This window comes from Ictidomys tridecemlineatus, chromosome Y, assembly GCF_052094955.1.
Source record: "Ictidomys tridecemlineatus isolate mIctTri1 chromosome Y, mIctTri1.hap1, whole genome shotgun sequence".
In the NCBI taxonomy this organism is placed as follows: domain Eukaryota; kingdom Metazoa; phylum Chordata; class Mammalia; order Rodentia; family Sciuridae; genus Ictidomys; species Ictidomys tridecemlineatus.
The window spans coordinates 18,624,079-18,642,856 of NC_135494.1; the positions used below are offsets into that span (position 1 = coordinate 18,624,079).

General features: G+C 55.1%; 2 long non-coding RNA genes across 6 annotated transcripts; one reads left to right on the plus strand and one right to left on the minus strand.

Annotated features, from left to right (window-relative positions):
• Positions 1-3,149: 3,149 nt before the first annotated feature.
• LOC144372084 (uncharacterized) lies at positions 3,150-18,737 on the minus strand. Of its 5 annotated transcripts, none has more exons than XR_013432140.1 (3): positions 18,657-18,737; positions 18,068-18,318; positions 3,150-3,230 (listed from the first exon to the last, which is right to left on the minus strand). It is a non-coding gene; the product is annotated as an uncharacterized LOC144372084 (long non-coding RNA). The 5 variants fall into 5 exon arrangements; XR_013432139.1 differs by lacking the exon at positions 3,150-3,230 and adding an exon at positions 5,632-6,140; XR_013432137.1 differs by lacking the exon at positions 3,150-3,230 and adding an exon at positions 8,056-8,156.
• Positions 9,979-10,911, plus strand: LOC144371852 (uncharacterized). The gene is made up of 2 exons (XR_013431954.1): positions 9,979-10,059; positions 10,249-10,911. It is a non-coding gene; the product is annotated as an uncharacterized LOC144371852 (long non-coding RNA).
• Positions 18,738-18,778: the final 41 nt, after the last annotated feature.

The window sequence follows — 18,778 nt, forward strand, 5'->3', positions numbered from 1 at the left end:
GGGAGGGCCAGCCAAAGCCCAGGAGCCCTGTTTCACGGGGATGGAAAATGTTCCCTGCACTCGGCAACCAGCACGGGGTCGGGAGCTCTGCTGCAGGAACCAGGGCAGAGACCAACTATCCAACAAAAGGTTCGCCTGGCTCCTGACACTCAGGGAGTGACAAGTGAGGTGCAGTGTGACAGGAACTGGGGACAGAGATGTATGCACAGATGCATTTCTTATTTCACAGAGATCTTGTGAGATTAAAAGCTGAAAACCCAACTCGACACCAGACTGCAAAGCTCCCAGTCCCTTCCTGGCTGGTGTCACAATTCTCTGCCAGAGATGAGCCCTGGAACGTCCTCAGCCATCCCCAGGCTGCACGATACAGGCAGGACCTGCTCCTCTAAAGGGTGCACCCAGCACAGAGGGCACAGAGGGCTCAGAGGACTCAGAGGGCTCAGAGGGCACAGAGGGTGCAGAGGTGGCCCTGTCTGCAGAGCTGCGCCGTGCACATCCTGACTGCAGAGAGCACAGCATGTCAAGGGGCAGCCCCTGCTCTGCAGCGTGGGGACCGGGCAAGGACCACAGGGCACTCGGCAGTGCACCAGTGCAAAAGGCTGGACTTTTTCAACATAACTAAATAGTACCAAATGTGGACAGTTGGTTTTGCTCACAAGGCACAATTGCTGTGTCTACGGTGAAGTTCCTGGAAACAAAGGCACACGACAGCCCGCGGCTCTCTCAGCAGCCAGAGAAGCCACATCAGGACGGGCCCAGCACCGGCACACAGCACGGAACTCCAGGCACAAGGCTCTCCGGCACCACTGCTCTTCTGCAGGGGCAGGAGTGAGACGTCTGTGCATCGAGCAGCAGGGTCTCCCGCACACACCGGTGTGTGCACAAGTGTATCATGTGGTGTTTACACGTGTGCAGTCACACATACTTACACACCATGTGTATTAAAATACAAGTTTATGCTCATACACACCACGTGTGCACACCTAGATAACACGTGGGTTGCACACACACTGATATGTGCACACATGTCACACATGTACATTCACACACAGCATGTGCCCACACATGCATAAGGCATGTTTATACTCACACTGCACATACACCCCACGTTTATCTACAGACCACATATGCATACCTGTATATCCTACCCATGGCCACACGCACTGTACGCACCTGTGCACACACGTGTGTAACACAATGCACACACATCGACACCCACACCATGTGCACACTCACACTGCAGGGTATTGTTTTACACACACACATCATGGCAGGATGCACACCATGCTGGGTGAACACTCACCGTGCACGTTGGCACAGTGCACAAACCCACCTTACACGCACTTTCACACCTTCCTCACACCTCTGTCATCACACCCAGCATCTCTCACTCCTACTGACACACCAGGCTGTCACACACACATACACTGCCTCACACCCACCCACACTTCACTCCACACACGCCCTCATTGACACTTCCTGAGACTGACGAGACCCAGAGGGCCCGCACACCCGCCTGCTCACCCACAGCCCTCACACCTGGCACTCTCCTCTCCTCCCATTCCTGCTGCACACACTCACGCTGGCTCTCACACATGCTCACGGCCTCTCACCATCACACGTGCAGAGCTGAGCCTTGTGTGCAGATCAAAGGAGTGATCATGGCTGATGGACGGGGTTAGGTGAACAGGGTCACCCTGAGCAGGGGACACGCACTGTCTAGGCTTCAGTTTGGGGGGACAATGATGCCAGAGGCCAATTGGGTAGAGGCCTTTTGGTTCAGGAGCCCAGAGTGTCGATCCCTGTGCCCTCGTTCCTAGGGCTGGTCAGGGGACAGACCCAGCACCAGAGCGGGCCGGCTGCCCTTCTGATAGCAGGGCATCTGCTCTTCACATGGACGAAGCTTAGGGCTCTTGGTAAGACCTAAGTCCTCCGGAGCAGCCAGGTCACATCGTCACAGGGTCCTGTTCTCCACTGAGGCCCTCAGGATGGCTTTGCCTGCAGAGGACCTATGAGTGGCTCCCGTGGGTGCCAGCCCTGCTCCAGTCCTTGACCCAGGGCCAAGTCCCCCCACCCCTCCAGGGTGTTCCAGCATGTGCAGGAAATCAGTGCACAGGAGACGGGTGCAAACCACCTCTGGGGTGACTCCCGACAGCAGAGAGCTGTGGGATGGAGCTCAGGGAGGCTGCCTCTGAGGGACAATGGACACTGACCAAACCAACAAGGGAGGAGCCATGGAGCCATCCGGGGATGGTGCACAGGGAGGAGGGTAGAGCAAGGGCAAAGGCCCAGGGGCAGACCTCAGGAGATACCGCGCTGGAAGGGGGCAGGTGAAGCCTCTGGCCGGCTGGGGGCAACTCGGGTGATCACCGGGGGATTGGTAACTACTAGAGGCTCTAGTCACGGTCACCAGCACAGCCCAACACTGGAGCGGACGGCTCTGGAGGGGAAGGTGTGGGGTCTGCTCAGCAAGGGGTCCCTGCAGGGGTTGGGAGGGGTCCACAGAGCCTTCAGTGGGTTCCTGGCTTGGGACACACAGGAAATGGGGGTAGACGCACACGTTGAAATATTCTCACTACACAGGACACTCCTGGCTGGGCTTGAGTCCCTACGGCCAACTGCTGATGTCTGAGCGCCACTTCTCCATTTTCCTGTGACTTCCCGTAACCCTCTTCCAGAGGCACCCTGCCCAGGACCGTGACCCCTCAGCCGTGAGTCTCGACGCTGAGGTGGCCAGACGCCCAACGGCCCGCGCTGTCGACTTCTTGCCCAATCCTGGGCCAGCAGCATGGAAACAATTCCCCCAACAAAGATCAAATATTCAAAACCAGAGCGAAGGAGAAAAGGCAGGCTTCATTAAAACGCCTCCATCATCCAAACAGGCGCCTGCAGGACCTCTTTAGTAACTCATCCTCCTAGATGGAAATTATCACCCAAGGAAGAAGGCTAATAAAACTGGCGTCCCCATCAGTCAGCTTAATTCACAGCGTAGCGCTATCCCCGGCCCATCACGGGCCGCGACTGACAGCAAGCTGAGCATCGCCGTTCCCCTGGAGAAGTGCCTCCAAGGGCGGGCAGCGTGGTGCAGCACTGGGCGCTGTCTCTTTCAAGTCGGGGAAGTGCCTTGAGGAGCAGCTGGCGGGGAAGGCACCCTCCTGCCCTTCCTTCCAGACAGACTCGGGCTGCACATGGCTTCTCAAGGTCTCCCCAGGTGAGTGCTCCTCGCACACCTGCAGAGGGGGAGATGGGCTTTATAACGAGGCCCCTCTGCACACAGCCGGCAGCCACTTCTTCCCAGTGGAGGGCTCAACCAGCCTGGGCTCCCTGAGCACCCTGCTGCCCCCCACCCACATCCTGCAGGGATGCAGCTCTGGGCACTGATGACCCGGGGCTCAGAGTTACCCAAGAAGGGCCAAGGTTGGGGGCCAGGCATGATGCCCGGGATGCACAGGCCAGATGAAAGACACAGTCCCAGGCTCGAGCTAGAAACGGCAACGTCGACGCCCAGAGAAGCGTCTTCAGGACCAGACTCAGACCCAGGCCTGGCCTGGGGTGACGTGAGAGTCGGGTGGAACCTGAGGTCTCTGACGAATGGGACCCGAGGCCAGAGCGCGGGTCCCCGGGGGGGATAAGTAGGGGGTGTCGTCAACAGCTGCAGAGGGACCCTAAGTAGCCCCAGTCCCACCACAGTGGCACACTGGGCACCGACCTCCTGCTGCAGGGATGGACGGCTCCCAGGACTCCTGTTCAAACCACTCACTTCCCTCCCCAAGTGTCAGTTCCTCCACCACCAGCCGAGGGGGAGGCGGCCCCAGTGTGCCCCCCTCCTGGGTCAGCCTTCAATGAAAGTGCGTTCTTTGTGCAGAACCGAGTGCTGCAGGCGTCCTGCAGGCGTCTGGTGCCCCAGCCTGGGGGCTTCACCAGCAGAATTGGTCCTCGCCAGGCTCTGGAGCCATGTGGTCCCTGGTCAAGGTGTAGGCAGGCTGGGCCCTGTGAGCCCACGAGAAAGCGCCTGTCCCCGATCCCCCCAGCTCAGCATGTTGCTGGCCCTGCTACCTGTAGGGCCGCCACCCGGCCATGGCTGTCTTTACATGGTGTCCTCCCCGGGTGTGTGAGGGTCCTTCTCCCTCTGTGCCATTTCCGTGTCAGAGAAGAATTGTGGACAGGAGAGAAGAGGACCCCAGGTGCCCACACAGAGAGGCTGCGCCCCACCCAGGGCAGCAGAGCCCTTCAGGGAGGGGGAGCGAGAGGCTCAGGGGGTTGGTGGATGGAGACTTCTAGAAAGCACACGGCAGGGTGGGCGGGCAGGCTGCAGGCAAGGCAGAGCCACGGTCAAGGTCAGGGTGACCAGGACTCAGGGAAGGAGTGTGACTGGCGGCTGGTGGAGGATGGAGGCCTTGACCAAGACACCGGGTCCTCCTGGGCTGAGGCCGCCCTGGACGGGCCCAACCTGACATTACCAAGACCCTGTTTCCTTCTCCGAACAGCTGCAGGTCCAGGGAGCCAGGACTTCCGCCTCACGGGGGCTGCAAGCCACCCCACCCAAGAGAGAGCTCCTTTACCTTTAAAATACCCATGGGGAGGACCTCTGCAGGTCAGGGCTGGACTCAGTCAGGGGCTGCTGTCCAGGGAAGCCATGCCCTTGTCCTGGGCCAGGGGGACTCAGAGGAGCATGGCCCTGGCCTGGTCCCAGGGCGAAGCCGGAGCACACCTCTGCAGGGCTGTCCTCCCTGCAAGGAGCGGCTTCCACCAGTGACGGCTGGGCCTGGAGGGATGACCTCATGGCCTGGCTGCTGGGCTCTGCTCCTGTCTGTGGGCCCGGCCCCCCACACCTGTGCCAAGCACGAGCTCCAAGGAAACCAAGGGACAGGGACGAAAGCCCTGGCTCCACGTCTTCCTGACCCTCCAGCTCGACGCCCTGAAGAGGCCTCCGCTGACCAAGCGCAGTTGACCTCAACTGAACTGGGCTGCGCAAGGCAGGGTGCCCCGGGCCGTGAGGGGCCCTGCTTCTCCGTGTCACCTGCCTCCCACGACCCGTTCAGAGCTGGAGGCCAGGTTCCCTTCCTTGATGGACAGTTTCCCAGTGACCTAACCCGGGCGAGGCCAAGCTCTGAAACGGGAGGAGTGACGCATCTCTTCCCATTCTGCCTTCCGAGTCTGGGGAGGGAGAGTTCTATCTCAAAAGGGCTTTTTTCCCAGCTCCTGAGGGGTGAGTTGGAAACCTCAGGAAGTGACATTTTGTGGCTCCTCTAAAATGGAACAAAACCAGTGTGTGAGAGTGCAGGAAAAACGGAGAGGACGAGGGCACTTTATCAATTCCTTTTTAAAGACCTTCTGTAAGCAGCCAACGGTTCTTCCAAATTGTGAGACAGAATGACCCTGAATCTTTGGAGGATAAAATTTTGGGCTCATTTGAGAAAAAATCCTCCACATGTTTGCACTGCCCGGTTTCTATGGGAACCTGCGAGGAGCCCCACGATGCCTGGGAGGGCTATTTTTATATGAAGCCCGCCCTTCACGAAGGAAACGGACAGGGCAGGCGGGAGGCCGGGACGACCCTGGGATGAGGCTGAAAGATGGCGCATCTGTGCTCCAACGAGAGGCCAGCGTCGCGGATCCCACATGGGCAGGCAGACGGGGCGTCCCTTCTGTTTGCAAGAAGACTCTGAGCTGTGGTCACTGTGTGCCATTGCCCCTCAGGGAGGACCGCAGTCCCTAAGCTGCACCTCCAAACTGGGATCTGCAGGTGGACAAGGACCCTGACTGCGGACAGGGACAGGTGAGGGCAGGAGGTTAGTTGTGGGCTCAGAGCCCTCAGGGAGGGTGCCCAGCTGACTGGGAACAGAGGGTCCCGTTTTAGGAACTGGTGCAACTCCCCCCCACACAGCAGCCTGCCCTGGGCCTGCCCTGGTCACCTGACCTGGAGATGTCAACGCAGGCCCTTCCCTCTGAGAAAGGAAGAGAAGGAACTTGTGCAGACAGACAAAGGACACCAGCAGCGGCCAGTGTGTGTGGCCAGCTGCAGCTGGCTCCCTGGTTCCTCCTACCCCCGCCGGGAACACGCCCTCCCGCAGCAGCCCAGCAGCCGCCGGAGTAAATACCGTGGGTCTCTTCCAGGTCACATTTCCTCCAAAATAGACCTATTTTAAAAATAATAAGTGAATCAAACAGTAACAGGAAGCTGATGAGGCTAAATGTGAGCACCTGTTTCTTTCTCTCCTACACAAGAAACGAAAATAAACTCACTGTAATGAGAATCAAGTGCAGAAAATGGTGCCTCATTAATGGAGTGCCTGGCTGATTAGCCGCGCTCCCTAGATGTCTCTGTGTCTTCTCTACTGATTGACAGCGCAGGGAGAAGAAGGAAGGGGTTCCAGTCAGGGGCGACCGGCCAAGTGCTGGGCTCCATGGAGCACTGCCCCTGCTCAGCTCCCAGCACCCGGGACCCGTGGCCTCCAGCCCCGACTCTGCCCACCTGCTGTGGCCAGCAAGGGAAGGTGGCCGGGTGGGGCCGCAGTGTCTCAGTGACCGCTGCATGGCTGGGACCACAGAAGACTCCCCACGCCCTAATCCAGCACACATCCCTCCCAGATGTCCCACTACGTGCTGGACACGGTCTTCCGGTGGCACTGTGAGCTCCACACAGGCGGGGGCTCAGAGCCTGGCCCCGGCCCCTTCCTCCCACGAATTCAGCAGCTGCTACGGTGGCTGCTATAGCAAGCACTTGGCCAGTTTTGGCTGGACCTAGGGAACTTGTGTCAGATTCCCAGTGGGTTCGTGTCTATGGCTGCTGTAACCAAGTGCCCCAAAACAGTGGCACAAAGCAGCCCAAAGCTCTGGAGGTCAGAGGTCAGAGGTGGGTCCTGGTGGGCTACATTAGGGTGGGGCAGGCAGCCTCTCCTGGGGGCTCCGGGGCAGGACACAGCCCCCAGCCCTTGCAACGTCCAGTGGTGCCCACACCCTGGGCTCAGGGCCCTTCCTCCATCCAAAGGCAGCACACCCGCCCATCTCTCCTGCCGCCCTCTTTCTGAGACTTTCCCCGGTTCCCTATTTCACTGTGAGCACCCTGAGCTTCCGCCGGACCACCCAGAGAATCCTGGATCATCTCCAGTAGCCGCATGAGGCAAGGTAGTCCTAGAATTAGGACTTGGGCGTCTTTGGAGGATCATTATCTACCGAGCAAATTTCTATCATCAGACCCAACTGGAGATTTTTGAGAGAAAGAAGAAGAGGACAATGTTGGCTTGGTGGCGTGGGCACCGTGTGCTGTCCCCACGAAGCAGATATTTGATCAATAAATGTTTGTGATGGAGCCTTCCTCACCAACAGGACCTGCACAAAGTGACAGCACTGTGTCATCCCAGTGACCCCCCGTGGTAGCCTCCACCAGAGCTGCCATCGCCGGCCAGCATTCAGGGACACTGTCAAACCCGCAAGGTGCTCTGCAACCATGAGCTTCGGGGTCCGTGTTCCCTTTTGCAGAAGAGGAAATGGAAGGTCAAAGACCTGAGGCACACAGTCGAGCTCTACCCTCAATTGCCACGGTGTGTCACATGATCTACAGGGAAAGCCGCTCCCGCTCTGCCAGAAGCTCCCGGGGCTCTGAGAGGAGGTCAGCCACCTCGTGCTGCCTGACCAGGACTCAAAGTCTGCAGGTAAGAGCAGCAGCTCTGGCGCATTGGCGGCCCATAGAAGGGCATCGTGCAAAGAAGGGCCAAAGGAGTTACCCATGGGGACAGAGAGTGCGGACTCAAGAATTCCCACCCTCTGTCCCCTGTGCTGTCTCTAAGTCACTCCTTGACACGGCCCGCAGCTGCCGCACGCTCTGTCTCACGTCCACTGATGAGACCCCGTCTACCGGAAAGTGCTGTAGAAAGTCCCTCCAGGCCTGGGGCCCTGACTTGCCAGTGGAGGTCAGTGACTGCAGGTACAGGTGGAGGTCAGAGTGCAACCTGGGGCGTCCTCTCCTGCATTGTTCCATCGGGGGCTGATCATCCCCCGGGGGGGAGGGGGAAGGAGAGGGCTGAGCAGGAGCTGCATCACGCCTTCGGGTCCTGTTCTTCTGAGCCTGATGAGAACAACGGCTGGGCTTCCTGGGAGACGGAGAGAAGCCTTCTCCTCCTGCTTTCCCAGGGGCCCAGATTTTCTGATGGCACCTGCAGGAGGGAGAGCAGGGAGGGAACCCCAGATGAGGAAGCCGGCCTGGCTTGCCCACCCCGACCCGAGGTGGCACTGCCCGGGGCTGGGGGTTTCAGGCACCCACACGGAAGCCGCTATCTCACTGCAGAGGGAGCAACGCACTTCCAAGACAATGGCAGCCTGTGCTGACGCGGGCGTCCAGGGCATCGCAGTGGACGGTGACCCACAAGACAGCCCGCCCTCGGGAAGTGGCCCCCGCGGGGCAGGTCCCCAGGGTACATGAAAGGAGCAGGGGACATTGCAGGTCGATTCCCCAGGGTAATGGCTGAGGTCATTTCAAAGTCACCACCAAACTAGGCAGTTGACAACCCCCTGATTCATCGATTTGCTCATTTGCAGATGTGACCTGCTGGGGCCAGGCTTGATGCCAAGTGACCAGAGCACCAGCGTGTCAGGCCTGTCCAGCATATCTTAAAACACAGAACCCAGGTTCAGCATCATTTCCTGAGAGGATGAGCTCCAGCTGCAGGTATGCTCCAGGGGACGGGTCCTCGTCCACCAGAGTCGGTGCAGGTAGGACTTCGCAGGGGGCAAGTGGCTGGGCTTTGGCTGAGGCAGCCTCTACCTCTTTCCCTAAGTCAGATTCGCGGCTCAGCACAGCCTAACGCCGTTCAGTTGCCTGCAGATCCTCCCAGGATGGGGTTTGGGTTAAATGAGATTAAACTGATGGGATTTTTAGAAGGCCAAGGTGTGGCCACTGTTTCACTGGCCACTGATTCAGCCTCCGCTTGCTGCACGTATGCCCGTCAGTCCCCTTGGCATGGAGAACGGATGTCACACTGTGCTGAGCATGCATGGTGCAGGTACCTGGTGCCCATGCTGCTATCCCCCCTCCCACGTCCCCTGAAGTCAGGGCAGCACTGCCCCATGGCAGACTGTCTCCATAGGGCACTCAGCAGGGGCCCCTTGGCACAAATATTTCACCAATTTCCACGAAGTCCTGGGTTTGGCTCTAAGTAGGTGGGACACGCTGATCTGTAACTGCAACCTCTACCAAGAGGGGCAGCATGCCCGGCTTGGGGATCCACCTCTCCCTGCCATGGCGGACACCCTCAGCCGTCCGGCCGCTTCTGGCCAGCCCACAGCACTGACAGATCAAGTGTTTCTTTACCAGGCAGCAGCTGATTCGTGGACTTCAAGACGGGAATTGGCTGACCACCTCTTCATGTCAGTGCAGTCGGTCTGGTCAGCTTCACTGTGCCCCATGGGAAAGGCGGCCTGGCTGGCCTGTCCATGCAGCCTCGCTGGGTCCCACTGCACCCCATCTTCATTAGGCTGCCCAGCAGCCTGCTCTCAACACGCAGGCAGGAAACCCCGTCCTGTACTCATGGTGGCCTCGAGGTTGGACATGCACCATGCCCTGGTCCCCTCTGGCACCAGAGGCTGGCTCTCTGCAGCCTCAACCTCAGAGGGAGTCGACCCAGAGCCCCTGGAGTCAGGGGCTTGGAGAAGTGGCTCCTCCGCATTCATTCAGCCCAGACACCTCCAGTGAGCAGGGCTAGGGTCATGGGGCTGGACTCCAGGACACTCGGCATCCAGTTCAGACTTGGAACTGTGCCTCCTCTCCAACGCTGCTCCCTCCTCATCCGCACGCCCGTCGCTGCTCTTTGGAACACCTTTCCTTTGCCATATGTTACATGTATATCATTTACACATATCAGGGATTATCGACACTCAGATGGCGAAGACGGCCCTCCCCGGACCGGAAGAAGAAGCACGTGGTGGAGAGGAGACAAGGGCTCCGACAAAAGTCCACCTGAAGCTGAGAGTGACCCAGCACCAGGAGTGAGGGCCAGGGACTGACAGCCCAGTGCGCTTTCTGGATCTCTTCAACCCCCACGTCTTGAGGTTTGCCTCCAGGTATTTTATTCAGAATGAGCTTCAGGGGCCGCTTTCCAGTTCACAAATTCTTTCACTTTCACTTGGGGTTTAAAAAATGATTTTCCAAAGATTCTATTTTTTATTCCTAGGATCCTTAATTTGGCTTCTTAAAATAATGGATCTATGTTTAGTTCATATCTAATTGATGATTTTTTTTACTTCAAATAGAGAAGAGATACAGAAAATGAAATGAGCTTCCAACGTACACACGGAAAAGAATAAGAACATAGCAAAGGAGCGACATTTGAAGACAGGTGGCCAGAAATCCTCGAGGTTGGACAAAGAATCAGGAGCTCTGAGTTAATGAGCAGACCAAGTGCTAGGCAGGAAGTGTGTCGGTCACGATGACAGTTACAGTGCAGAAAGGAGGAAGAAAAGGCATTCCAAAAGAAGAGCAACGAGACTGCAATGCAGCGTCCTCAGCTGCGATGTGTGTGTGAGGACAAGGAGTGAGCAGCCTCGACGTGCCAGGAGGACTGTGGATATGGTCCTCGGAGTTCCCTGAAACTGCTGTTCAGGGGCAAGGGCAGAGGAGGTCCTCAGAGTTCAGAGAGGGGAACAAGCTTCCCCCTTGGAGATCATTAAGGAGAAAGCTGCTAGGGGACATAGTCCAGCCAGAAGATAAGTGACCGCAGGGGACAGAGCAGCCCGCTACAGACAATCCCAGGCAGAGGAATGGAGAAAAGGGTTGTGGCCAATCTATTGAACCCCTGATGAGAATTATTTATTTAAGAAAATTGAATCAAAATATGGGGTGAGAGCAGCGAGAGAAGGAGGTAAAGATGAAATAACTTGAGACTGAATTAGGAAAATAAAACATTGTCATATCAACAGCTTGTGTTTATTGTGGTTTAGGTAAGAGGTGCCCCCCAAAAGCTCATGGAAGAGACAGTGAGGCCGGTTCCCAGGTGAGATGACTGGGTCAGGAGAGCCTTGACCCATCAGTGGTTGATCCCCCATAGGATGGGCTGGGTGTGGCTGAGCGAGGTGGGTCCATGGGGGTGGCTTTGGGGTTTCTATATGGGTGAGCTGAGCTCAGTCTCTGTTTCCCCATCACCCTGGGAGCACTTCCCTCTGCCCCGCTCTCCGTCATGACGTGCCCAAGCCCTGAGGAGCAGAGCCGGCCACCTGTGGGCGGAACCTCTGAAAAGGCGAGCCTCAAATAGGTGTTTCCTCCTCTAAAATGGCCCTTGTCAGGATTCTCAGTCACAGTCGTGAAAACGCTGGGTAGAACCCTGTGTTGTAGTTGACTGAATACACGGGGAGAGGTAGTTCAATGGCTCCCAAACCAGAGCCAGACAGGATCACTAAAACTGCATCCCCGTGGCCAGAGCCATGGCAGGGAGACAATATGAGCAAGTACTGGGTAGAGCAGGGTCAATGCGGCCAAATGACCTTCCAAAGCCTCTGGAGTCTGTGTTACCTACTTAGATAATGCACGAACCTTCTATGTGCCCCTGGAGGGAGAAATGCTGGAATCCAAGTAGCCGAGAAAGTTGACAATAATTAGAAAAAGATTCACTAAACCATACTTCATGGATCACAGAACCAATCAGGGTGTCAATAACCAAATATCTAAAACTGCTGGGATGAAGTGCCACTTGGCATTAGAACTCCTGAGACATAGCTAAAGCAGCCCTTAAAAGTAAACTCATAGCTCTTGATGCATTTTTAAAATAAGGCTATAAAGCCGACCAGTTAATTATTTGATTTCAGAACCTTCTAAAACAGAGTGATCCATTAGAGAGAAAAAGGAAATAATAAATAAGGGCAGAAATTAACAAACAAAAAGTCAGACAAACTGTGGACGATCCATAAAATCAAAGCTATTTCTTTGGAAACAAATGGAAAAAAAATTGACTGAGTAGGAAGGTCAAGGTCAAGGGAATAAAATAGGAAGTGCAGGAACAGGAGGAGTATAGAAAGGGTTCACAGACGCATCAGGAACGCTAGGCATCGAGAACGTCATCAGTAGCTGTTTCTGGTAGTAAAATTGAAAACTTACACAGCATTGTAAGCAAAACCAAATTTATAAAAATCATTCGGACGCCAGGTTCTGGTGATTTTTTTCAAAGAGAATTTTACGAAAGCTTCAATGAACAGAGAATTGTTTCCCTTACACAGCTTGTACCTGAGAATAGATAAAACGAACAAAATATCTGACTCAGTTCGACACTGGCATGATTTGAGATCAGGATTGAACAAGGACACTGTGAGACTAGAAAATCCCAGACCAACCTCACCAATAATCTAGGTGCAAAAAGACAAAAAAAGGTAAACCCTATTTCACAACGTAGTAACAAGTCCAGAGTCAAGCTTGTTTCTCCAGGTAGGTGACAGAGAACTGAGGGCACTGGGACTCTTGTTGATGAGGAGGATCTGCCTTTAGGAGGACACAGGTGGCAAGTCTTCTGCAGGATTCAGTGTCCAGCACATGTAAGAAGCCAAGCAGGACAACAGCCAGGAACCAGAATCCGCTGGAAAACCTGTAACAGAAGAGTGAAACCCTTCACTTAATAAAAAGGAACCAAACTGGCAAAGATGAGCTTGGTGATGGGACGTACATAATTTCTTCTCCTTACTGGATTCTACCTCTCGCCCTGTACAAAAGTAAACTCAAAATGGATCAAAGACCTTCATGTAAGACCTGACACTTTGAAATTGCTGGAAGAAAACAGGGGTAGCCTTTCAAGATGTAGGCACAGTAAACAATTTCCTGACTAGGACTCCAACAGCTCAGGATCTAAAAGCAAGAATTGACAAATGGAATCACGTCAAATTAAAAAGCTTCTGCAGAGCCAGGGAGACAGTCCACAGAGTACAGAGAGAGCCTGCACGGGGAGGAAATCTCGCCAGCCCTTCGTCTGACGGAGGGTTGTTATCCAGAGGATACAAAGGATTCAAAAAGGCTGAAAAGAATGAGAGCGTGTAAGTGATCTGAGCGCCCATCTCAAAGGAGTACAAATGGCCAATAAATATAAATCAATCAATCAATCAATTAATCGTGTCCATCTACAACTAAAAAAAAATTTACAAAAGAGACACTTACACACCCATGTCCATTGCAGCACAATTCACAATAGCCAAGATATGGAATCAGCCTAATGCCCATCAACAGATGGATGGCTTTAAAAAAATATGGTATGCCGAGCACAGTGACCCACACCTGTAATCCCAGAGGCTCAGGAGGCTGATGCAGGAGGATCGAAAGTTCAAAGCCAGCCTCAGCAACTTAGCGAGGCCCTAAGCAGCTCAGCAAGACCTTGTCTGTAAATAGAATTTTAAAAAGGGTTATGGATGCCACTCCATGGCTAAGCATACCTGGCATCAACTCCCAGTATCATATGTATATGTATATGATGGGAATTGAACGAATACACACACACACACACAGTCACACACACACTCACATTTATATATATATGGAAACCTGCTGTTCGGGTCCCCTCTCACCCTGCGAGAGTCTTGCTCCTATTTCTATTCTTAAATAAATCTTACTCCTTTAACTCTTGCAAAAAAAAATGGTAAATGTACAAAATAGAGTATGATTCAGCCACAAAGAATGAAATCCTGTCATTTTTTCAGAAAAACGGATAGGACTGGAGGAAGTCATATTAAGAAAAATTAACCTGAAACAGACAAATATCACATATTTTCTCTCATATGTGGGGAAAACGACAGGAAAATAGAAGAGAGAGTCTTGGGGAAGAGCGAGGGGACGGGAGGGGGTGAGAGGGCTGGAGGGAGGGTCATATACAGCTGTGGAAGCCACTGATTTGTGCAATCAATATGGCTGAATAATTGTAAGAAAAATAAGTGTCTGTAAGGGAAAATGCTACTGTGTTTATTTATATTTAAAATCGGATTCACACTGAATCTAATTAAAACTGATTTGTATGGAGAGTTAAATCTTGATAGAAAAATTGTGTGAGAATCGTCGGCTCTAGATATACTAAAGGTTATATTTTGAAATAAAATATCAGAAACAATGTTGTCACAGTGCCAGTAACAGTTGTACCACTAGGAAAATCCATCCTAAAATGAAAAATTATCAGAAATCATTGTGAACTTCTGACTGATGGTGCTTTTTGTTTTATCAGCTAAAATTTTAAATTTAAATTTAAACAGTAGTTAAATTTGAAGAAAAGTGAGCCAGAAAAATCTTAGAATTGAGATCACGTATCTAATATGTTGTGTAAGATCATGACCAAATAGTATTCTGCAGTCTTCAGGGGTATGTCAGTATCAGGCATCATTATTACCCCAGTATGTCATATATGCAATGAAATATTTTAAAAAAGAAAAACTGAAGGATATTTGTTTTGTGAAGATGTTTTCTTAACTTATTTTTTTAAGTCAGACAAATTTAGTTATTTCATATAGAACAGCAATTTCTTATGCAAAGTATTTTATTATATGATCAAATTAAATTCACTATAATATATTGCATAATATATTAATGTTATTAATATATTAATATATTGCATAATATCTTAAATGTGTTGCATATAGATATTAAGTGTTAAGTATTTATTTTATGTGTTCTAACAGATCATCATTTGTAGCAATATTGAAGGTCATTCCTAACCACAGATCTAATAACTGTTTATCATTGTGAAGTTCTTTATTTGCACTTTTTTGATACGTTTATGTACAACTTAATTGTTTTGCCTCTTTTATCCAAAGCAGAGTTGGGGCTTCAGCTTTGCCAGCTTCCTTTCACTTGGACTCCAACTGCACTAAACTAACGTAAAGCACTAACAGCCCGGCACCCAGCAGCCTGCAGTGGGGAGCAGGCCGGCTGTGGCAGACGGCAACCCGGGGACTGGGCTTGGATTGGCAGGAGGCTGGAAGGCAGGAAGGAGCTGGCTGCTGTGGCCAAGGCCCTGGGCAGGGTCTCCACCCGTGGGAAACTCCCTGGAGAGCACCCTTCTAGTCTGGGGGCAGAGCAGCGGGAATTGGGACCTGAGCTGTGGGTCCCCACCAGGGCCAGGGCTCTGTGTCCTCCGGCTCTGCAGAGTCCTGACGTGGTCCAGTAGGTGTGGCCAGTGGGGGCGTCCACTGCGCGGTGTGAGCCAGGGCTCCCTGGTCTCCTGGGCTGCTCTCTGCACGCAGCGGGGACTCCAAGCCTGTGGTTCTGACGGCGGCCAGCACCACCCCGTCTCCACTCTCGGCTCTCACCTCCTATCCAGTGGCCCTCTCCTCTTGTCCAAACCCTACCCACCCTGGGCCAGCGTGTGCCCTGTGCTGGCAGTGCCAGGAGCCTCTGCTCATCCCCGAGAGCCACCTGGGCCTGCCCTCATCCCTGCCGGGGCTTCCCTTGGCTGACGGTGGAGACAGCCCAGCGACAGCCACCCCTGATGGGAGAGTGAGGGCAGAGGCCACGTCCCGACCCACTTCTGGGGTCTTCAAACCCCACCTACAAAGTGGAGCCAAGTGTCCAAACCTCAGGCCACTTGCCTGTTACAGTGCGGAGCACTGAGTAGCCTCTCCATTAACAGCCGGCTCGTCTCTGGTGTGCTTTAATGGCCTCCGGTCTTCTGCGCACAGACGTGGAGCGGGGCAGGACTGTGCTCACCTCCTTCCACGCCCACCGTGTGCACAACAGGGGCTGGTAGTATGAACCGCATCACCACGCCCCGTGAGCTCCAATGACTGGATACCTGAGTGGATCCCACAGCCTCCACCAATGCCCTTGATGGGGAGGCAGAAGGGCCCATGTCCAGGCCAAGCTGGGCCAGCTGGGGTGCTCCAGAAATGACCCCATCCATCCCTGACTCCAAGAGCTGCGTTCTGGATGCTGGCTCGTCTCTGCGGGATGGAAGCCCTGTGCCCGCAGCCACGTCAAAGGAGGCCCCAAAGATCCCGCAGAAGAAAGCAGCCTGACTGGAGGCAGCACTTACAGTGTCAGAGGTGGCTGACCTGACCTCGTATGGGCTACCAGTCTGCACATCTGCTCTACATGGAGGTGGGTGCCCAGGGCGGCTGACATCCAGACACTCAGCTTGTGTGGTGAAGGGGGAAATCTCAGCAATTGCCCCCAGGGAGACCTGCAGCGTGGGCCTGGCTGACTTTGATGTCTGTTTTCTCTCAGGGCAGTGTGGACAGAGATCGGCCACTCAGGACCTGGACTTCAGGTCCCTCGTTAGCTGAAATGCCCTGAAAGGGGCTTTTGTATCAACTGCTGGGGATTTTTAAAGTCCCAGGTCCTTTTCTGACTCCGGGGACAGATGGGATCGATGGGCCACTGCTGTGGCCTCAAGCAGGACGCAGCTGGCCCAGGGTCCTGCACAGGCCAGAGGCAGGGCCACAAAGATGAGGACTTGCGGCCCTGCCTGCCCTAGAAGCAGCCCAGCAGCCTCTGTCCACCGTCTCTATTCGGGGTTTTGTTTGGAGCTTGCGTGTTCCTCTGAGTCCTATGAGGGGGAAGGAAGCCAGGGCTCAGCGGCCCCCCAGGGAGATGGACTTGTGCAGCCCACAGCCCTGGGTGATGAGGCAGTCCTTAGTGCCAGAGACTGGGCAGTGGCTCCACTGAGCCACCTCGGATGGGCCGTGCCCAGGGGGACGACACTTCTGCAGCTCCTGATGTCCAAGGCCAGGAGAGGACGAGGGCCCCAACTCTGCCATTCCCTTCTATCCCGACCCCAGCGAAGGCAGGGCGAGACCCAGGCCCTGCTCAGGGCACAACTTCCGGGCCACCCTCCTGGGGACGCGCCCTCACTGAGGCTCCTGGAAGCAGTGTTCCACCAGCTCTCTGGGTGTCCTCGTGCTCCGAGATGGCCTGCCGTCAACCCCTACAGCCCGCTGGAGCTCCCCTCCTCTTCCCCCCACGCCCACCCCAGCCCCGTCCCCCACCCTGCCCTCTCTGGACGCTCTGAGGACCTCAGGTCCCACCCCCAGCCTGCCCCCGGCAGCCCTCTCTGCCGCTCACCCCGGGAAGGCCCGGCTGGCAGACTGCTGCAGCCTCTGCTGGCCCCACCCCGGCAGGGCTCATCCTGGACCCCAGCGTGGACAAGTGTGGGCTGCAGGGCCAGGAGGGACCTGGGTGTGCTGCCCTGCCAGGTCCTCCTCTGTATCCAGGCCCAGGGAGGACTGGGAGGGGAGAGGAGTTGGACGGGCACAGGGATCGGGCAGAGCTTGCACTTTCTCCTTCCCCTACCACGTCTGGTGAGACAGGAAAGGGCTTGTTGTCCCTTGCTGAGGGGGACAAGATGGGGAGCAGCTGACAGCCAGGTGCCTGAGAAGGGAGATGAGCTTGACCGCCCCAGGTCGCTGCCCTGTGACCTCACCTGGCTGCCCTTGGTGACCCTGCCTTTCAAGCCACAGATCCTGGCAGTCCCGCCCCCCACCCCAAGCACCTGCCCCAGAGCAGAGGAGACCAAGACCTGGACGTGGGTTTTGTGAACATTCCCTGGGAACTTAGGGGTGCCACGCCCAGTCACCACAGGTACACAGTCAGGGACAGAAAAAGCAGTCCTTGCCCCTCAGTGGCTAGGTGAGCCCTGTGTCCTAGGCCACCCCCGAGGCAGCTCCCACCCCTCCCAGTGCACCCAGCCCCAGCCCCGCCTGCCCCCAGGCGCTGCCCCTGCTCACTGAAGGCTCCTTGTCACTGGGCTGTTTGTTTAAAGGCACAGAACCCCTGATCACCACCAGCAACATCTCAGGTCTGCATGGCTCTCTGGGGACCAGTCTGAGTGTCCTTTCACTGTTTGGCTGGTTTTTATTGGCTGTGGGGCTGTTGGAAAGACAATGAGGACGACTTATCACGCCCGGAGGAAGCCTGCCACCAGCAGTGAACGGCTGTCACCAGAGGGGAGGGGACGTTGGGTGGGAAAGACACCGTGAAAGCAGGAAAGGGAAACCGTGAGGAAAACAGTCTCCGCACTCTGTGGCAGGGACGGAGAGGCCCAGAGCAGAGTCCCCCAGCAGAGTCCCCCATGAAGGTCCTGAAGAAGCCACCATCAACCACAGGCGGCCACATACCTACCTATTGGATGCTCCGCAGGACACTGGGAGGCTGTGAAGCTGTGGCCAGCAGCAGTGCAGCACCAGGCTGGGTCCATGGGGTGCTGACCTGCAGACAGGGGTGCAGACGCCTGGCCGGCACGTGCCTTCCCAGCACAAGACAGCACTGGGTGTAGACGCTCGTTCCTGAGCTGGGCACCCCAAGGACCCCAGGGCTTGGAGGACAGATGCCAGCCAGCGGGTTTCCAGAATAGCCCATAACACAGGGTGGGGCTGCAACAGCGGGAGGAAGGAGGGAATTAAAAACCATCAATCACAGCACACACACACACACACACACACACACACACACACACACACGAGTGCAGCAGGCCACCTCAGCCAAGGCTGCCTGTACAGCTCAGCGGCATCCAGCAGGCCCAGCTGCTGCGCCCCATCCCCACACTCCACCCACAGCACTCCTCCGTCCCCATCAGACACGAGCTCCCGGTGCCCCTTCCCCAGCCCCTGGCAGCCACTGCCCTACGTCTGCGTCTATGAATTTGAACACTCTAGATAAACAGAGGGAGATTTGTAAGAAAGGCTTTATTTCGGAGCAGTCATGAACTTACAGAAAATCTGCACAGTGACCAGCGGTTCCCCTGCACCTCACAGCCTGTGTCCCCTGCCGTTAGCATCAGGATTCGGCTGCCGATCTGCGATACAGAAGGGGCCCTTCAGATGGGATACCATC